General features: G+C 47.3%; 1 protein-coding gene across 6 annotated transcripts in view; it reads right to left on the bottom strand.

Moving 5' to 3' along the window:
* Nucleotides 1–15149, bottom strand: part of Rgs6 (regulator of G protein signaling 6) — a 540717-nt gene that overhangs the window by 114100 nt on the left and 411468 nt on the right. The window lies entirely within an intron of this gene.

The raw sequence follows: 15149 nt of genomic DNA, 5'->3' as shown, positions 1-15149 counted from the left end.
CTGAGGTCTCAGTTTTCTCTGCATTTCTAGGGAGCACCCGTCAGAAACTTACTGAGGACACGGATTTCAGTGGCTTCCCCAAGACAGGCCAGCGAGACCTGAGTATGCCTGCTCCCAGAACATTTCTTCCTTGGCAGCATGCCTACCGACAAGGGCTAACCAGCTCAGGAGACTTCAAGGTTCTTGAAAAACCCATTCTTTTCAGCTGTGAGTTCATTCTGAACCAACATGCCTCTGGGGCTGCAGTAGACACTTCGGAGTCTTCACTCGCAGCATCTCCCTTTTGCTTCGGGCCCCAGCTACCTTACATATCCAGCCCCCACCCCTGAAGAAGGCTATGAACTTACTGTACTAATCATATGCATGGGTAGAATGACCTATACCACGTCCTGATCTGGCCTGTGAAAACTCCTGTGTGGGCCATGCACACCTCCCAGACCCTTCCCTTAGTTCTCTGGGAGACTGAGTGAAACAGACACGCAATATGGATGGGGTCATGGATCTCACCATAAAAATGAAGGACTCTTTGGGGCCCTCATGAGAGGCATTATCTGTGTTTGGAATAAGCCCAGTTCTTAGGAACTCACGAACTCCCTGCCTGGCAGTGTGCTCTAGGGTAAGTCACGCTTGAACAGAAATTCTTCCTCTTGGTTTTGTCTTCTGATGACAGAACAGTGAACCTGAACCCAGACCTCATTCCTCTGAGACCATCCTGTCAGATTTTGGTCAGTCCTCCGATCGGTCATCAGTGTTCCAGTGTGGCAGACCTGCATTCATCCCATGGTTTGGTCTGGAGCCCCTTGCCATGGGCCACAGTCCCTGAACAAACTCCCTTTTACTATCTTCCTTTAAAAAGATGCACCTAGAACCCACGATCCAAGAGCAGCTTAGCTCACACAGGAGTGTGTAGGGAGCAGGGGAATCCCCGAGTGAGTGTGTATTGTTGATGTGCCTAGGTCCCCAGTAGCTCAACTCTGTGGAGCTGGGAAAGCCTTCGTCCTGATGAGGCTCTGAAGCACAGCAAAGCCTTCTTTGTGGGGAGGGGGCGGTCCAGGTCCAAGCAATTGATCAGTGATCACAAAGAACACTGCATCTTCCTTTCTTAGGAGTTTACAGATGGAGACAGTCCCTTACAGAGATCTCTTACCAAGACTAGCTATCACTGCTCCCTGGGCGATACGTAACAAACACACAGAGAGAGGATCCGGGTCGCCTGGGTCGCCAGGGTGGTCAGTGCAGCTCCATCAGAGTACACCCAGCCCACCTGACCCAGCTTTTGGGTACTGATATCTCTGTGTTGGTTCTCATTTCATTCGTTTGCCTCCATAATCAGGATTTTAGGATCCAGGCCTCCAGGTACATCGCAGACGTGCAGGAACCCAATATCTGCAAGATTCCAAATATCTGATCTACCCACCATGTCACCAGAAGATTTCATTTTACACAGACCTCTAAACATGGCGTCATCATACTTTGATAGAAAATGGGCTCAAAGGAACAATATTTCCAGATCTGAGTCGAGAGCAGGTCTGAAACCCTGGTGTGTGTGTGAGTGTGTGTGTGTGTGTGTGTGTGTGTGAAAGCAGGCAGGGGAGGGTAGATTAGATTAGCAGGCTAATCGCTGCCTGGCTAGCTTCCCAGACAGGTGAATGAGATCCAACAGAGGAATTTACTGAGACAGTCTTTTTTTGAGAATCAAAAATTTCAGACATTTGATCATTGACTAGAAGTGAGATCTCTGATGGTGGGACAGCCTGGACCTTTGGTGTCTGATTTCTGTGTGGCTCTATGCCAGTGCCTTGGCGCTGCCAGGGCCTTACTCTTGTCCTCATGGGCTTTGCCTGGGGTCAGCCCTCATTGACAATTCCATTTCCTCACATGTCAGCCTCCAAAGCAAGACTAGGAAGCTTCCCACCCATGCTTCCGGACCACATCCATGAGCCGAAACTGGATGTAAAAACACTTCAATCCGTTCCCATCCTTTGAGAGGGCATTCACTTGTACCGCTATGAGTATGTGTGTGCGCATGCTCATTTTCCCCACATCGCAGAAGTTCTGTTATTTGTTCTAGGAAATGCAGAACAAAACAGACATCAGCTAAGAACTGTAATCCCAAATTGGGGGTGGGGGAGAGACACTAACCTGTTCTTTTTTTTTTTTTAATTTTTTTTTCCTCAAAGAAAATAGTTCTTTTCTGTGGGTTGCCTGGAAACCGAGAGGCTTCCAGGATCACTCCGACTCTCCCCGGGGCCTGCGGATTATCTTTCCGCTGAGCTTGCTCAGCCATTATTTATCACCTGCCAAGATTGATTGCTCACCCTGGGACAATGACAGCCCTTCCTTTCCCCTGTTAATTACTGTCATCATTAATATCCATGTCACTAATTAGTATTCATTCACATTGAAACTCCTTCCCTGCTCTCCTACCCATCCTCCCCAGGCCCCAGGACCATTGTCTGGATTTCTAACCCCCTTTCGCACTCAGTTTCTGGTCCAATTTTTCTCTGGCTCTACCAAACCCTGGTCACCCTCACTGAGCTAAAGGGTAGCAATTAAGCACTTTTCTTCTCCCACTAACACTTTGGGGACCACGGAGCTGGGTTTTGTGTCCTGGTATAGTGACACTGGCAGTTGCCATGTGGGGATTAAGCTGCTATTCTTGGCTATCCTGGGTAAGGATACTTTATCTGCTGTGCCGTCACTGTCTCTCACACACAGTGGGTACCATTCTGTGGCCTGTGGCAAGCATGTTGGAGGATGCTTAGGGCTGGGTCCGCTTCCCCCTCACCGCTTTTTAGGAGTGCTAATTCCTGCTTCTAAGGACTGATCCACAAATGGCCTACCCCAGCTTTGAGGCTGGAAATGAACCACTGTGGTTCAGCCTCACAACAAGCAGGGAAGGCAAATATGTCATAATATTATGAAAGTACTCCAACTAGGCATGTTATAGCCAGATGGGAACAGTCCACACAGCAGCGGGAGCAAGCATTTGCTTTTAATTTTTCCTCTCTCTCCACCAACTCCAGCGACTGTCCTTTTCTTCCTCTCCACAAAAGCATTTGAAGAAGATTCATTTCTGTTTCATCGGAAAACAACCGCTGCCTTTTGTTTCCACTGTTGATTTTGAGACCTTACCTTTGTAAGACGCCCTGCAGGGACTTAAAGACTGATGACAAGGCACAGTGTAACACACACAGCAGAGTTACTCTGTTCCCTAGAGCCCAAGACACTGACCTAGAAGCTGTCTTTCTGAGGCCAATTGCATCTCTCTCTCTCTTTCTGTGTTATGTACATGTAGTGTGGGTGCATGTACAAGTATTTTACACATGCATGTGTATGTCAGAGATGAATGCACACACCTCCTTCAGCTACTCTTTACCTCATTCTTGAGACAGGGCCTCTCTCTCTCTCTTTCTTTCTCTCTCTCTCTCTCTCTGTGTGTGTGTGTGTGTCTCTGATTCTGTCTCTGTCTCTGTCTCTGTCTCTGTCTCTGTCTCTGTCTCTGTCTCTCTCTCTCTCTCTCTGAGACAGGATTTCTCTGTGTAGCCCTGGCTGTCCTGGAACTCACTCTGTAGACCAGGCTGACCTCAAACTTGGAGATTCGCTTTCTTCTGCCTCCTGAAAAGATAAGGTTTCTTATTGAACCTGGGGCTCATCTATTCAGCTACGCTGTCTGTCTGTCTGCTTGTCCGTCCGTCCAGTGAGCTACAGGAATCTACCGATGTCTGCTTTCCCAGTACAGGAATTATAGGCTCATGGTCATACCCAGCTTTAAGTGGGTCCTAGAGATCTGAACTCATGCCTCATACTTGTGTGACCAACACCCGAGCCATCACTCCAGCGCCACTAAAAGTAATTTATCAACTCACAATACAGGAATATGCATTACACCAGAGTGCTCAAGAACCTTCCACTGCATGCGTACTGTATCCCTGTATGTAAGAATATGTTTATGACCAGCAGTTACATGCTGTGCTTCATGTGTGCTGTAGTATGCCTTTCTACTGTATCTTTTACATATAAACATATTTATTGAAAGGGCATCAGTATAAAATTCTTCTAACAAGAAAGGAAATAAACCATGACTCATTCATGAAATAAATATTTATTGAACTACTATTCTGATTGGAAAAAACCACATCAACCAAGAATACTGTCCTAGCCAGGGTTTCTATTCCTGCACAAACATCATAACCAAGAAGCAAGCTGGGGAGGAAAGGGTTTATTCAGCTTACACTTCCACATTGCTGTTTATCACCAAAGAAAGTCAGGACTGGAACTCAAGCAGGTCAGGAAGCAGGAGCTGATACAGAGGCCATGGAGGGATGTTCTTTACTGGCTTTCTTCCCCTGGTTTGCTCAGCCTGCTCTCTTATAGGACCCAAGACTACCAGCCCAGGGATGGCACCACCCACAGTGGGGCCTCCTTCCTTGATCACCAACAGAGAAAATGCCTTACAGTTGGGTCTCATGGAGGCATTTCCTCAACAGAAGCTCCTTTCTCTGTGATAACTCCAGCTGTGTCAAGTTGACACAAAACTAGCCAGTACAAATATATAGGGTGAAATGATATTCTTTACAGCAGAAAAATTCCTATTTTATCAGTCACACATACATATAAGCACATACAGACATGAAAAAGAACAGTTCTGGAAATAATTTGTTAACTTTAGGCTATCTTGGACAAAGGAGAGTTATCAAACTATTCATTTCTGAACTATTTTAAGCTTACAGAACATTCTATATGCTTTACAAAGAAATACTTTTTACTTTCAATAGTGGAGAGGCAAGAAGTAGCCTCTTGCCAAGTATGGTGGTACACACCTTTAATCCTAGCAGGGGCAGAGGCAGGCAAATCTCTGAATTCAAGGCTAGCCTGTTCTACAGAATAGGTTCTAGGACAATCAAGGTTATACAGAGAAACCCTGTCTTGAAAAACAAACAAACAAACAAACAAACAAACAAACTGGCCTTATAGACCAAAGTAGATGGGAGTAAATAGGACTCTGAGCAGCTTCTTCTGTTTTGGAAAACCAGATATCAGTGAACAAAGACAGGTGTTGCTGGACTAGGACTTTGTCGTTGATACTTGTTTTGAGACAGGGTCTCCTGTAGTCCAGGCTGGCCTGTAACTGACTATGTAGCTGGGATGACCAAACTCCTGGGGGGCTGGGATTACTGCAACTGTCACATCCAGTTTATGCAGTGCTGAGGGGCAAACTTGGGGCTTCAAGGATGTTAGGTGAGCATCCTACCAACTGGACCTCATCTCCAGACTCAGTTTTGCCTTGACAGGTCAGTAAAGGGCACCTCAGTCATGATACTGGATCGCTGCCTTTGAACTTGCCACACACTCTGGCCATCTGTTGTCTCTGGAACTACAAGTGGACTTCAATAGACACCACGGGGATGTTCATCAAAGTCCTCCGTCAGGAGAGGCAGCCCAAATTCCTTATTTGTGTCTGTTTATGTACTTGGTAGAATAAGACTCAGTGACCTCTCATGTTTAGCTCCATGCTGTGTGAACTCTAGGTAAATACGAACTAGATCTGAGTGAGGAAAGTCTTAATAGTCACTTAGCAAGCCTATGAAGCAAAAAGGCACAGCGATGATAAAGTTGGACAGAATTGTCTCCAGCCCATATTATGTCACCTATAAATTCTGGAACCTTCCACCTCACTCTCCATTTTTTTAATGTCACCGACGAACTGTCCACCCATTTACAGGAAGAAGGCCTCTTCACAAAGCTTGCCTCTTGGGTTTCCTGTGATGACCTTGTTCTTCACAGACCACAGACTGCTCCATACCTTCATTTCATCACAGGGAAGGGGACAATCACAGGACTGCCACAGCTGCTTTGAGAGCACAGTAACTGCTGTGTTTTGTAGAAACAGCTCAGTCACTGGCACGGAATATGCACAGATTGGTTGGATGCACAGCGGCCACTCAGACAGTCTGTGTTCCAGGGACCTCATGAGGCTCGAGCATCTCACTGTCATCATCTGCCAGGCAGAGGGAGGGGACATATAGTAATGTGAGCTTTTGTGCTATTTGCTTTCTCATTTGAAGTCCTAGGGAGCATCAGAGTGTCTTGATGCCCCTGGGAAGGAGTTTGCTTGCAGACTAAGGGGAAAGGAAGGGGATGTAACAGCAGACAAGAAATGGGAATGTGGCAAGGCAAGGCTTATTCCTGATATGTGTGTGTGTGTGTTTGTTTGTGTATATGTGTGTATGTGTGTGTGTGTGTGCATGTATATATACATATATATATGTCTCTGTGTATATGTATGTTTGTGTATATATGTATATATGTGTGTGTGTGTGTGTGTGTGTGTGCCCATGTGCGTGTATGTTTCAAGACAGGATTTCTCTGTATAACATCCATGGCCGTCCTGAAGCTCACCCTGTAGACCAGGCTGGCTTTGAACTCCCAGAGATCTGCCTGCCTCTGCCTGTTGCATGCTGGGATTAAAGGCATGCACCACCACCACCCAGCCCCTTTTTTTAAAAAAAATAATTTTCTTCTTCTTATGTATGTCTGTGCACCATGCATGCCTAGTGCATACAGAGGCCAGAAGAGGGTGCTGGATTCCCCTGAACTGGAGTTACAGATGGCTGTGATCCACCATCTGGATGCTGGGAATCGAACCCAGGTCCTTCGGAAGAGCAGGCAGTGCTCTTAACCACTGGGGCATCTCTCCAGTTCCTGGACAAATATTTTGTAGAAAGTGAGGATCAGCCAGCAAGACAGGCACCCACGTCTAGAATAAGGCTCTAAATGTGATGGATTCGAGTATGGTTCTGGTCTGGGTGTGCGGTGACTGACTGCTCCTACATCTTCCTCTCCTGTCTCCTCCTCTCGTCTGTTAGCAGGGCCACCTTTCTATTCCCAGAACACACCATGCTGTCATCTCAGCTCAGGACTTCTGCATATGCAGTTCTCTAGGGATCCATCCTCCCACCCCCAGCTTCTACTGTACCTGATTCCTGCACACCCTTCACTACCTCAGAAAGCCTTCATTACTTTCAAGACTTGGCAAGGTCCCTTGGCATCTGTTGGCAAACAAAGAGGCTTTCCTATTCACAGCACTTCTCGTGACCAAGAATAGATAGCCCCCATGGGATTGCTTGGTTAGCATCTGCTTCCTCTTCTATATTAGCATCCTGAAGCTGCGTTAGCACAGTACCATGGACTGGGTGGCCTGAACCACCACAGCTCACTTTCTCATAGTTCTGGAGGTGGAATTCTCAAGTTCAAGGTCACAGAAGTGTTGATTCTCATGAGGGCAGAGAGGAAGTGCTGCCCTCTGCCTCTCCTCTGGTCTGCTGGCAGAATGTGGTAGCTATGTCCTGTAGATGCAACACCTTGAGTTCTGCATCTGTATCCACGCACTATTCCTCTGGTACACACACTTCCCAAGGTTCTCTTTCTATAAGAGAAGTCATGATACCTCAAGGCCACCCTAATTTCCAGATTTAACTAGTTATACCTATAGTAGCTGTGTTTCCTAATAAGATCACATTGTGAGGTTCTGGGGGAAGATGCGATTTAACTCTTAGCATTTGATTAGCATCAGCATCTATGGACAGGGAGTCAATTATGCTGGCATGGGGTGAACACCTGGCATAGAGGTGGGATTTAATAAGCACTTATTCATTTATAGTTGTAGTCAAACGTGCACAACAGAGCACACAGTCACCCATCTGCGTGTATTCATTACAAGTTCAATTAAATGTTTTGTCTTTGGTGGGCTATTTAAACTCAGCCCAAGAGCTGGAGAAAGAAAGAGAAAGGGAGAAAGAAAGAAAGGAAGGAAAGAAGGAAGAAAGGAAGAAAGGAAGAAAGGGAGGGGGACTGAAGGCAGAGAAAGGGGTGGATAGAGGTAGGAAGGGAGAGAGGAAAGAAGGAAGGAAGACAAAAGGAAGGGAGGTGACATAGACACAAGCACCAGCCCACACTACGTCTCAGACAGGCACCTTTGGGATGCTGCTTCTGATGAGATCCTTAGGACGTCTTATCTATTGTCACGGGCTTCTCTAAAAACACCACACCCTCTATTATAAGAAGAAATCCTGAGAGATTAATCATTTTACAAAGGGTTAGGCAGCAACCAAAGTCATCTTTTCATCAGTAAGTGCTGGCTGCCAAGTCATAGAGGACTGAGAGAATGAAGGTCAAGAGGGGATGACAGGCCTCCACCCTTCTGCCTGCAGATTCTGTCTGTGCCAAGTCTGTCTCCTCTTTTGCACCCACTTCCGGTCTCCACTGATTACTTCTGCTTTGCAGATCGAGTTACCTTATCCTGTTCCTCACAGGAAATCCTCCAGCCCTTGGACTTAGTTTGGATCCCGTTGGAGGAACTGAACTCAGACACAGGAATTAGAATTTTAGACCCTTGATCTACAAACCTTCTACCATATGCAGGGTGTGTCAGAACCATCTCTCTGGGGTCCTGTAAACAGCTTCCTGGCCTCTAGGAGCCTGTGACAACCATAACTCTCAAGGACCCAGTGATTACATAACATCCAAGACAATGGACTGCAGGGAAGCCCTGGGCAGGCACTCTTCCCCACAACCCCACCCAGCCAGCTTGGACTCCGAAATTTAAAGCTTCCCTGTGTATTATGAAAAATAACAGGGGCACGAGAGCAGGTGAGGTTATTACCAACTCATAAATCAGCCAGGAGGCGCTGAGGGCCGTGGTGAGGTGCTTGAGACAGGCTCCCCTGGTTGGTTAGCTCACCAGAACCCCCACAATTGATTCATAACCTCATAACCCTCCTGCGCCCGAATCCCAAGTCTTATATCTAATTGTCAGCAGCCGAGTACATGATTTGCAAGAGGATGCGGGCAGCAGCAGACGTGGGGGCGGGAGGAGAGATTAGTTTTGTCAATCAAACTCATCCAGGGTGAGGCTGAGAGCGCGTGGGATTTAGCTCCACAATCAGCTTATTAAAGGCAAGGCTGGGTATGGCTACATTGATTAGGCCTCAGCATAGGGAAATGGAGGCACGTAGGCATGGTGGGAGGAGCCAGTGTTCCCTAGGGTGGCTGCTGCTGATGTGTGCCTTCCATTAAAAAGCGGGAAGGAGAAACAAATCAGCAGGGTCAGTGCTCCGAGAAAGGACTCATCGAACGCCCACCTGCTGTCCAGGCGCCCTCATCAGAAAGCTGCGTTGATGTTCTCTGGACAGGGAGCTTTTCAGGGAAGGCTGGGAGGGCACCTGGTGCTGGAAAGGATCCAGTGATGGATAGGCCTGGGACCACTGCCTTCTTGTGGCCTGCTGGTCACCTCACGTGTGCAAATTTAAATCCGAAAAGTGACTCCTGTACGTTTTACATTTAGATTGCTCCGGGAGGCTAAGGTTTTCCCGAGATCTGGGAGAGGGTCAGTCTCTAAGCAGCAGTTACTCAACGCCATTCTGATTGGCCGCAGCCTCACTAGAACTAGTAGCCTTTCCCCCAACAAGTTCAAAGGGTCCAGGCCATTCCGCGGGCATGGCTATCAGATTCTGTCTCATTCACACAGATGAGCCTGTGCCTCCCCAAGTCAGCTCAGCATCCACTCCCAGATCCATTTCTGGTGATTGAGACAAACTGTGGGAAGGACCTTGAGCTTTCTCCTCCAACTCCACTGTAGCCAAGCCCTTAGCCCTCTCTCTGTAGCCACTAAGGAGTCAGTGGATGGGAATCTGGATTGCTGTCCCCATCAGACCTGTGACCCTCAGAGATCTGTTTGTTGGTTCCAAGTTTCAACTTCTTGCTGAGAGGTAGATATGAGAACAGAGCCCAGAAAAGCTGAGCCTTGTTTTTTTTCTGCCAGGCACAGCCAATGTTTCACAGGCTATTACCGATTTGAAAATTTGCACTCATCTACCTGTAAGGATGCTAGAGGGTCTCTACCACCAGGCTACACCCCTCCCCTAACCACACTCTCCATGGTGAACATTCCAGGGTTCTGTCCTAAAGGCATGAGTGCACTGGGACATTACAAGGGTTATCATGGAAGTCCTTCTGGGATACCATGAGGCCACAGACATGATAATTCCTAGTTCCAGCTGATCCAATCACAAATGACTCAGTTAGGACCAATTGGAAATAATGAGAGAGTAAGTTGGATGTAGCGCCGAGGACTCCAACACACATGTTTTGCCCTGCACATACCTTCATGCCACACACAAAACCAGCAAAGGCTTGAGAAAACCTCAGATCAGATCCAAGACTATTGCATTGCATTTTTTTTTTTTACTGTCCATACAATGTTTTCTGCTCTAACAGAAACATAATGATGTAATGATAGAAAGCAAAGACTTGTAATACCTTCGATTGCTGTCCCTCAGTACGGAGTGGTCAAATTATTGTCTTTGGGTTATATTGTGTTAGAAAAGTTTGTCTCTAAAAGCTGTCATTTGAGTTGTCTAAACATCAGCAAGCAACTCAAGTTTCATTTTAAAAAAATGAAATGAATTTGGCTTGGGATCAGACAGAAATGTCAAGGTCTCTCTCCAACACGATGTAACAGTAGCTCAGCCACGCTGCATGCATCCCCACCTTACTCCTGCTTCCCCAGACTCCCGAATGCTGCTTCTTTGGACGTTTTGGTCCAGAATGAAGGCCAGTTTTAGAGAACTTGGAAGAAAAGTTAAGCAAGTCACTCGAACCGGAGAGAGCTCGTAGAACACAGGATTTAGACTTTCTCGGTGGCGCAGTCCTTTCCAGCCACGTTTCAGTCTCCTAACATGGGGATAGCAGGTTTCCTCACCTTTCCAGTCTCTCACTCTCATCCTCCCTCATCATCCTGAGAGTTCAGGCTCCCTCCCCGCTACACCTGAAACTCCCACATATCATCTAGCTGTCACATCTCTCTTGTTAACGTATGTCTGGCACACACATTCACATACACTCAGGCACACCCACACACGCATATAGTACTCAGAGCACACACACACATAACTCAGTGCCTCTGCAATAGGTGTCCCCATCCCATGACTCGAATCTTGAATAATAGGAAAAATCAGCTCAGGCTGAGGATAAAGTTGAAGGAAATATATATATATATATATATATATATATATATATATATATATATATATTTGGTCTGCTCTCTAGATGTACAGACCAGTCTCACTGTCACTCTGGGATTAACTGTTCCCAGTGCACTGCTTAGAAGTTGTGTTTCCTTGTTTGTAAGAAGAGAGGAGACAGAGGGGGTCTAGGCATTTGAGGGAGTGAGGAAACTGGTCTGAGCAAGTTACAATCGTTTCCCAAAATGCCCAGCATGGTTTTTCTTTCCAGCTGCTGAGCAGTTTGAGCTCTCAGTGGTTAAGAAGTGGTCTTAGAGACAAGGCAGGAAGGTGGGTGAGAGAGGAAAAAAGATAAGTTCTAGCTATTACAAACAGGCATGCTTGGCAGAAAGCATCATCAGGTGATGCTGACCAGGGCCTCTGAACCTCACATCTGGGCCCGTACATGAAACGGTGAGGAAGGAAGTCTGTCTAGGCTGTGGGTGGAACAGCCTGTGGCATAGCGACAGCAGGAGGAAATATGGTGGCAGGAGGGGGCATAGAGGAACCCAGAGATCGTGATCTCAGTGGGAGAAGGTGACCAGATAGGAGCTGAAGGATTATCATTAGACTGGGAACACCTAGGGAAGAAACTACGTAAACTCCAGTTCTTGTGTTCCTATCTTCTGGTACCATCTTAGAGAGACCAATAGAGACAGGCCAGCTCAGAAGAGAGGAGGAGGAATTTGCTACACAGACTAGCCTGATCTGTTAAGTGGCTTTCAGAGGAGTTTTACTGTTGAGAGTGTGGAGGTTCCAGTCCCGGTCACTGACTACCCGACTGACACATTGTATCTGTCAGGAGAGCCGAGAGCTCACAAGGGCTAAGGAAGCTAAAATGGGGTGGTAGAGGAGAGAGTGACTGGTGGGCTCCTGAGATTGGATGGTGAGGGAGATGACATTTACAGAGGCCCAAGTGCAGGGAGGGTGTGGCTGTGGCTATACAGAGGAAGGAGAGGCAGGAATCACACACTCTCCTATAGTGACAAGCACGGTCTACCGAGAGGGTAGGAGGCACGCTGGGTTGGGCAGATCAAGCCTGGAGACCCAGGACTAACCCAAGAACCACAAGGGTGTGGCTGCTTCAGCTGAGGTCCAGCTGTGTTGTCAGAACCAACGGCATATCTGCAGAGCTCCAACTGGGAGAGGCTCATTCACAGTCTCAAAGGATCACTTTCCAGCTGACCCATGGAGAAGATGGTTGAGTCAGGAGGAGAGGCGAGACTGGTGAGGAGAGTTTTTTAGTGGGTTAGAAAAATCAAATGCTTGGGGTGGTGGTATGGGGGTGTCCTGCAGTAGTGAAGTGTAGAGAAGCTAGGCTGCATTCAGTGAAGTGCGGCCTCATTGGAAGCACAGCTTCCAGTCCTCTTCACTGAAGGGGGTTCCTGTTTGGTTAGAAGGGGGTTTTAGTGACTCCAGCATCCTAACTTAACTAACAGGATGTACAGGGGCCTGAGATCAGTGAGAGTGGCCTGTAGGTTGGGGAGGAAGCCTGGATTGAGAGATGTCTATGTTAGTTTGAGATCTATGGTAGCCTTTTGTATGGAGGGTCTAGGAGGGCCACTTGATATGCAAGTCTGGATTTTCAGGGAGAGAGAAGGCTGCAGGTACTGCTCAGGAGTCGCTGCTGTGTCAGAATGAACCTTAAGCTCCCAAGCAGTGAGTCTGGGTAAGGTCACCTTTAGAGATCAGGAGAAAATGCAGCAGAGGGGAGGGGCCTTGGAGGGAAGCTCATGGCTTGTAGGCAGCACAGATGGTAAGGGAGCCCCAAACTATGCATTCTCAGTTTGGAAACCTTCCACCTCCTGGAAGGGTCCCCAGCATCCATCAATCCACCTTCTGTGGCTGAGGCTGTGGCCGTGGTGGAGAGGAACAGAAGTGAGAAAAACAACAGAAGCATCTGCCAGGCCCTCTCAGCTCACCCCTGACATCTCTGTCCTTCTTTCTTTGCTCCTGTCTTGGTGGAGGGGAAAACCCATGCCTCCCACCCTTGGCAGCATCTGACAGCTCAGCATCATGACCAAAGCTGAACAGACAGCCAAAGATTTCTGTGTTCTCTTCTGAATTTGCTCTCTGGCATTTCTGTAGTTAAATCACAGCAGGCTCCCTGAAGCACCTTGGCAACTGCGGTGATGACCCATGGCGACTCACTGCACGGTGGACACTGCTTCTGAGTGGGCGTGTTCATTTAGGCAGAGAGGCGAGCATAACCTCTAGATTTCATTGTACTGCTAAGACTTTTAGTATAGAACCCTCAGAGCCAGGCATCTTTCTGGCCAAGCCTCTGTTCACACTGATAACTCTAGATCCAGAGACAAATGCCTATGGTTCAGAGACACAGGAGGAATCATCTCAGATGGGGTGGCTCAGGAACTAGGGCAAAGGATGGAGCCAATGTAAAAATCATCTCAGGTCTGTTCCTCCTGCCCCATTTCCTCAGCACCACGCCTGCCCCAAGTGCTGGTTACTGGGTCAGATTGCTGCAGTGAATAATTAAAGAAATTGTTAGAGCTAATAAAGGGCATACCCCAGGATCCCAGTAATGAGTAGGGGTGAGGTGGGAAGGGGAGGCCAACCAAGCGAGGACAGCTGCTGTGGTTGCAGAGTTCACTGGCTGCCATAGAAACAACAAACATGGTGTGGTCGAGTCTGCTGATCACCCTTCCTTGGTTGTCTCTCCACGACTGCGATGGGGGTGTCTTTAAGGAGAGACAGCCCTGACACCTCCTGTCACCCCTCTACTGAGGTCATATTACATTCTATCACATCTATAGCTCATGATGACTGGGTAGAGAACATTAGCCCAAATTAACATCCCGCACTTCGGTGTTGCTGGTAACTGCTGGCTTTCCTTAGGGATAGTGGGTTTGGTTACTGCTTAGGACCACTTCTGAATGCAGTGGGCCAGCACACTCATTGCCAGGGATCATTATTTACATATATTGTAAATAATGTATGGATAGGATGGAAGTCAACATATAGTACCATTTTGAACTAATTGAAACTAGAGCTTGATTTACCAGGAGCCCGTTCTGTCTGGCTTGATTTTTCTGGGGGTGTCATGGTAGAATCAGATCGAGCTCTGTCACAGTGGTAGAAGCCAGATGAATTGTGAGGGTCTAGGTAAAGGCTGGTAGCTGATCAATACAAGACAAAACCACTGGCCAGTTTTCATTTTTCTTCTTTCTTTCTTTTTTGTTCATTCATTTGTTTCGTTTTATTTATTTTTTTTTTTGTTTTTGTTTTCAAGACAGTGTTTCTCTGTGTAGCCTTGGCTTTCCTGGAACTCACTCTGTAGACCAGCCTGGCCTCAAACTCAGAAATCCTCCTGCCACTGCCACCTAAGTGCTGGGATTAAAGGGTGTGCACCACTACTGCCCGGCTCTGTCCAGTTTTCTAAACGTTCTTGTAGCAGTTGTCATAGCCATATCAATGACTTGCCTGCCCTTTACATAGAGTAGCTGACTTGAGCCTCAGACCTGTAGCTGATTAAGAATAGAGTTGTACGTGATTTTGAGTGGTTGGGATTAGGTCCGTCTGAATGTTCCACACAAGCAAAACGACAGCAAAAGTTAGCAGTGGATTAAACAAGATGCATGTGTATTTGGTAAACAAAGTCTGGGGTGGGCTGGATGGGTCATTAAGGAGCTCCACCTCAGTGCACCTCTTTCATCAACCAGTGGTTGGCTTCCATCCTCAAGGTCACTTCCTGGAGGAAAAGAAGGAAGGAAGGAGGGAAGAAGGGAAAGAAGGGAAGAAGGCAGAAGAAAGAGAGGAAAAGAAAGACAGGCAAAGGATATTCTCCCCAGGTGATGCCCCCTTTAAACACATTTTCTGAAAGCCCTAGAGTCCACTTCTAATTGTGATAGACAGAATAAGGAGCCTCAAGTTGTCCCTGCTCTAATCCATGAAATCACAGGTGTGTTGCTTTATACAACAAAAAGGATTTGCATGTATGACTAGGGGCCTCAAGAGGGAGGGATTACACGAATCACTGAATACAACCTCAACTGTCCAGTCTTTCCAACAGACAGGGAGGGAGGCAGACAGCAGAGTCACAAAACCTGCAGACAAGAAGACCAGATC

The sequence above is a fragment of the Mus caroli genome, unplaced genomic scaffold (assembly GCF_978045245.1).
Source record: "Mus caroli unplaced genomic scaffold, Mus_caroli_1 scaffold_14, whole genome shotgun sequence".
Classification (NCBI taxonomy): domain Eukaryota; kingdom Metazoa; phylum Chordata; class Mammalia; order Rodentia; family Muridae; genus Mus; species Mus caroli.
Note: the sequence above shows the minus strand (reverse complement) of the source record. Positions and strands in the feature narration are given on the sequence as shown.